Below are 6,573 nucleotides of genomic sequence, written 5' to 3'. Positions count from 1 at the left end.
AAGAACCATCTTTTATTGAGGGAGGGTTCATTAATTCTTCTTGGCCGCCCCTTCCTCATGGCTGCGAGCGCTTTGCTCAGCTCCTCCTGCTTCCTCTTGACGCGGATGTGAATGCCCACCCTCTTCTTGATGAACTTGAGTGCATGCTTGTCCGTGGCCACTTTGAGCAACTCCATGGCATGCTGCTCTTAGGGCGCGAAGTCACACACCTCCTGGATCATGTCCTGCATAAACTTGGTGTGCTTGGTGAGATGGGCTGTGTCTCGGCTTGCTGATGTTTTTTGTCACTTTATAGCCTTTGTTGAGGCCCACAGACATGGGGTAGCGCCGGGCCATGGCCGCTGCTCTCAGATGGTGGCCGGACAGGCAGCAAGTACCTCTTGACCACAGCAAGGGAACAGAGATTGAAGGAAGGGCCAACCAGGGCAGTAGGGTTTCTATTTCAATTCCTTGTACATCTTTAAACAGCACAGGTAGTAGAAAGGCTGCCCTAGCCAGTGACTGAAGCAGAAGGTCAGTACAGACTTGAGTCTGTGTGGCCTGATGAAAACTCACAGTTGAAGATTGCACACCAACCTTTTTTCAGTACTCATTTGTATTCATATCATCTTCAGCAAAAATGACAGCACAACACAACACAACGAAACAAAAAACAAAACAGGAAAGAAGCCTGTTTATTTCAACTGCAAGATTTGCTTGGGATTACTTAATCTGATAAGAAATGGTGCTCGACCCAGCTCGGTCCAGCCCGGTTCTCGGGAGAATGAGTTCATATACAAAGGGGAGCTTCCGTTCAAGAAGCGCTGCTCTGAGGGCGAGAAAATCCAAAAAAAAAAAAAAAAAAATACCCAGACCGGGTGCTGGTGATAGTGGAAAAAGCTCCCAAAGCTTGGATAGGGGACCTGGACAAAAAGATACCTGATGAGTTGGTCAATTCTACTCCTTGATCTGGAAGCGAATTCATCTCCGTGCTGAAGATGCCCTATATTTCTTTGTCAACAGTGTCATTCCCCCCACCAGTGCCATGATGGGTCAGCTGTACCAGGAATACCATGAAGAAGACGTCTTTCTCTATATAGCCTACAGTGATGAAAGCGTCTACGGTCTGTGAAGCTGCTGCCCTGAGATGGGGGCTCCATTCTATAAAGAGAGGTGGTGCTCCTTTGTTGACATCCAGTTCCTCCTTCAGGCTCAGACACCATCTCCTTTCTTCAGGACCTGCACTTCATGTTTGAAGCTGTCTCTCCAGTCCCTCTGAGCAGGAGGGGTAATGGTAGATGCAGCCATTGTACATCTCTTTCCCCTTGTTTACCCTCCATTCCCACTCTGCTTTAGACTTCATGATTGTCGATCTCTGTCACATCTGATGATTGTTTTGGTTTCTATTCCTTTCACTACCTTCTTTTTGGGGGTTAGATGGAAGGGATTGACGTTGGCTGGGGGAGGTAGGAGGCACATCAATTAAGAGGAAACCACTGGCCCACACCCGAAGATCCCGGCCCGCAACAGCTCTCTGCTCCCAAACCCCGAGGGAGAGAGACCTCACCACCTGGCCAGGTGGGCACTCCCGAGGCTGCAGAGCGGAGGAGACCACCAACACGGCCCACCCCTGCCCACATCCCTGGCCCAAGAGGAAACTGTATAAGGCCTCTGGGTTCCCGTAGGGGAGGGCCCAGGAGCGGCAGGACCCCTGAGCCTGAGACACCACCGGAACCTGAAGGAAACAGACTGGATAAACAGTTCTCTGCACCCAAATCCCATGGGAGGGAGAGCTAAACCTTCAGAGAGGCAGACACACCTGGGAAACCAGAAGAGACTGCACTCTGCACACACATCTCGGACGCCAGAGGAAAACACCAAACGCCATCTGGAACCCTAGTGCACGGAAGCTCCCCGAAAGGGCGGCGCAGATCTTCCTGGTTGCTGCCGCCACAGAGAGCTCGTGGGCAGCACGCCGCGAGCAAACTTGACCCTCGGGACCACAGGTAAGACCAACTTTTCTGCTCCAAGTGACCTGCCTGGTGAACTCAAGACACAGGCCCACAGGAACAGCTGAAGACCTGTAGAGAGGACAAACTACAAGCCCGAAAGCAGAACACTCTGTCCCCATAACTGGCTGAAAGAAAACAGGAAAACAGGTCTACAGCACTCCTGACACACAGACTTATAGGACAGTCTAGCCACTGTCAGAAATAGCAGAACAAAGTAACACTAGAGATAATCTGATGGCGAGAGGCAAGCGCAGGAACACAAGCAACAGAAACGAAGACTACATGGCATCATCGGAGCTCAATTCTCCCACCAAAGCAAACACGGAATATCCAAACACACCAGAAAAGCAAGATCTAGTTTCAAAATCATATTTGATCATGATGCTGGAGGACTTCAAGAAAGACATGAAGAACTCCCTTAGAGAAACACAGGAAAACATTAATAAAAAAGTAGAAGCCTACAGAGAGGAATCGCAAAAATCCCTGAAAGAATTCCAGGAAAACACAATCAAACAGTTGAAGGAATTAAAAATGGAAATAGAAGCAATCAAGAAAGAACACATGGAAACAACCCTGGATATAGAAAACCAAAAGAAGAGACAAGGAGCTGTAGATACAAGCTTCACCAACAGAATTCAAGAGATGGAAGAGAGAATCTTGGGAGCAGAAGATTCCATAGAAATCATTGACTCAACTGTCAAAGGTATTGTAAAGCAGAAAAAGCTACTGGTCCAAAACATACAGGAAATCCAGGACTCAATGAGAAGAACAAACCTAAGGATAATAGGTATAGAAGAGAGTGAAGACTCCCAGCTCAAAGGACCAGTAAATATCTTCAACAAAATCATAGAAGAAAACTTCCCTAACCTAAAAAAAGAGATACCCATAGGCATACAAGAAGCCTACAGAACTCCAAATAGATTGGACCAGAAAAGAAACACCTCCTGTCACATAATAGTCAAAACACCAAACGCACAAAATAAAGAAAGAATATTAAAAGCAGTAAGGGAAAAAGGTCAAGTAACATATAAAGGCAGACCTATCAGAATCACACCAGACGTTTCGCCAGAAACTATGAAGACCAGAAGATCGTGGACTGATGTCATACAGACCCTAAGAGAACACAAATGCCAGCCCAGGTTACTGTATCCTGCAAAACTCTCAATTAACATAGATGGAGAAACCAAGATATTCCATGACAAAACCAAATTTACACAATATCTTTCTACAAATCCAGCACTACAAAGGATAATAAATGGTAAAGCCCAACATAAGGAGGCAAGCTATACCCTAGAAGAAGCAAGAAACTAATCGTCTTGGCAACAAAACAAAGAGAAGAAAAGCACACAAACATAACCTCACATCCAAATATGAATATAACGGGAAGCAATAATCACTATTCCTTAATATCTCTCAACATCAATGGCCTCAACTCCCCAGTAAAAAGACATAGATTAACAAACTGGATACGCAACGAGGACCCTGCATTCTGCTGCCTACAGGAAACACACCTCAGAGACAAAGACAGACACTACCTCAAAGTGAAAGGCTGGAAAACAACTTTCCAAGCAAATGGTCAGAAGAAGCAAGCTGGAGTAGCCATTCTAATATCAAATAAAATCAATTTTCAATTAAAAGTCATCAAAAAAAATAAGGAAGGACACTTCATATTCAACAAAGGAGAAATCCAACAAGATGAACTCTCAATCCTAAATATATATGCCCCAAATACAAGGGCACCTACATACGTAAAAGAAACCTTACTAAAGCTCAAAACACACATTGCACCTCATACAATAATAGTGGGAGATTTCAACACCCCACTCTCATCAATGGACAGATCATGGAAACAGAAATTACACAGAGACGTAGACAGACTAAGAGAAGTCATGAGCCAAATGGACTTAACGGATATTTATAGAACATTCTATCCTAAAGCAAAAGGGTATACCTTCTTCTCAGCTCCTCATGGTACTTTCTCCAAAATTGACCATATAATTGGTCAAAAAACGGGCCTCAACAGGTACAGAAAGATAGAAATAATCCCATGTGTGCTATCAGACCACCACGGCCTAAAACTGGTCTTCAATAACAGTAAGGGAAGAATGCCCACATATACGTGGAAATTGAACAATGCTCTACTCAATGATAACCTAGTCAAGGAAGAAATAAAGAAAGAAATTAAAAACTTTTTAGAATTTAATGAAAATGAAGGTACAACATAACCAAACTTACGGGACACAATGAAAGCTGTGCTAAGAGGAAAACTCATAGCGCTGAGTGCCTGCAGAAAGAAACAGGAAAGAGCATATGTCAGCAGCTTGACAGCACACCTAAAAGCTCTAGAGCAAAAAGAAGCAAATACACCCAGGAGGAGTAGAAGGCAGGAAATAATCAAACTCAGAGCTGAAATCAACCAAGTAGAAACAAAAAGGACCATAGAAAGAATCAACAGAACCAAAAGTTGGTTCTTTGAGAAAATCAACAAGATAGATAAACCCTTAGCCAGACTAACGAGAGGACACAGAGAGTGTGTCCAAATTAACAAAATCAGAAATGAAAAGGGAGACATAACTACAGATTCAGAGGAAATTCAAAAAATCATCAGATCTTACTATAAAAGCCTATATTCAACAAAACTTGAAAATCTGCAGGAAATGGACAATTTCCTAGACAGATACCAGGTATCGAAGTTAAATCAGGAACAGATAAACCAGTTAAACAACCCCATAACTCCTAAGGAAATAGAAGCAGTCATTAAAGGTCTCCCAACCAAAAAGAGCCCAGGTCCAGATGGGTTTAGTGCAGAATTCTATCAAACCTTCATAGAAGACCTCATACCAATATTATCCAAAATATTCCACAAAATTGAAACAGATGGATCACTCCCGAATTCTTTCTATGAAGCCACAATTACTCGTATACCTAAACCACACAAAGACCCAACAAAGAAAGAGAACTTCAGACCAATTTCCCTTATGAATATCGACGCAAAAATACTCAATAAAATTCTGGCAAACTGAATCCAAGAGCACATCAAAACAATCATCCATCATGATCAAGTAGGCTTCATCCCAGGCATGCAGGGATGGTTTAATATACAAAAAACCATCAACGTGATCCATTATATAAACAAACTGAAAGAACAAAACCACATGATCATTTCATTAGATGCTGAGAAAGCATTTGACAAAATTGAACACCCCTTCATGATAAAAGTCCTGGAAAGAATAGGAATTCAAGGCCCATACCTACACATAGTAAAAGCCATATACAGCAAACCAGTTGCTAACATTAAACTAAATGGAGAGAAACTTGAAGCAATCCCACTAAAATCAGGGACTAGACAAGGCTGCCCACTCTCTCCCTACTTATTCAATATAGTTCTTGAAGTTCTAGCCAGAGCAATCAGACAACAAAAGGAGGTCAAGGGGATACAGATCGGAAAAGAAGAAGTCAAAATATCACTATTTGCAGATGATATGATAGCATATTTAAGTGATCCCAAAAGTTCCACCAGAGATCTTCTAAAGCTGATAAACAACTTCAGCAAAGTGGCTGGGTATAAAATTAACTCAAATAAATCAGTAGCCTTCCTCTACACAAAAGAGAAACAAGCCGAGAAAGAAATTAGGGAAACGACACCCTTCATAATAGACCCAAATAATATAAGGTACCTCGGTGTGACTTTAACCAAGCAAGTAAAAGATCTGTACAATAAGAACTCCAAGCCTCTGAAGAAAGAAATAGAAGAAGACCTCAGAAGATGGAAAGATCTCCCATGCTCATGGATTGGCAGGATTAATATAGTAAAAATGGCCATTTTACCAAAAGCCATCTACAGATTCAATGCAATCCCCATCAAAATACCAATCCAATTCTTCAAAGAGTTAGACAGAACAATTTGCAAATTCATCTGGAATAACAAAAAACCCAGGATAGCTAAAACTATCCTCAACAATAAAAGGACTTCAGGGGGAATCACTATCCCTGAACTCAAGCAGTATTACAGAGCAATAGTAATAAAAACTGCATGGGATTGGTACAGAGACAGACAGATAGACCAGTGGAATAAAATTGAAGACTCACAAATGAACCCACACACCTATGGTCACTTGATTTTTGACAAAGGAGCCAAAACCATCCAATGGAAAAAAGATAGCATTTTCAGCAAATAGTGCTGGTTCAACTGGAGGTCAATGTAGAAGAATGCAGATTGATCCATGCTTATCACCCTGTACAAAGCTTAAGTCTAAGTGGATCAAGGACCTCCACATCAAACCAGACACACTCAAAGTAATAGAAGAAAAACTAGGGAAGCATCTGGAACACATGGGCACTGGAAATAATTTCCTGAACAAAACACCAATGGCTTATGCTCTAAGATCAAGAATCGACAAATGGGATCTCATAAAACTGCAAAGCTTCTGTAAGGCAAAGGACACTGTGGTTAGGACAAATCGGCAACCAACAGATTGGGAAAAGACCTTTACCAATCCTACAACAGATAGAGGCCTTATATCCAAAATATACAAAGAACTCAAGAAGTTAGACCGCAGGGAGACAAATAACCCTATTAAAA

The 6,573-nt window shown here is 42.3% G+C and overlaps 1 pseudogene; it reads left to right on the top strand.

Moving 5' to 3' along the window:
* The first annotated feature begins 334 nt into the window (after window positions 1–334).
* Gabarap-ps1 (GABA type A receptor-associated protein, pseudogene 1) lies at window positions 335–1,467 on the top strand (annotated as a pseudogene).
* The last annotated feature ends 5,106 nt before the right edge of the window (window positions 1,468–6,573 follow it).

The sequence above is a fragment of the Rattus norvegicus genome, chromosome 1 (genome assembly GCF_036323735.1).
Source record: "Rattus norvegicus strain BN/NHsdMcwi chromosome 1, GRCr8, whole genome shotgun sequence".
NCBI lineage: Eukaryota > Metazoa > Chordata > Mammalia > Rodentia > Muridae > Rattus > Rattus norvegicus.
Note: the sequence above shows the minus strand (reverse complement) of the source record. Positions and strands in the feature narration are given on the sequence as shown.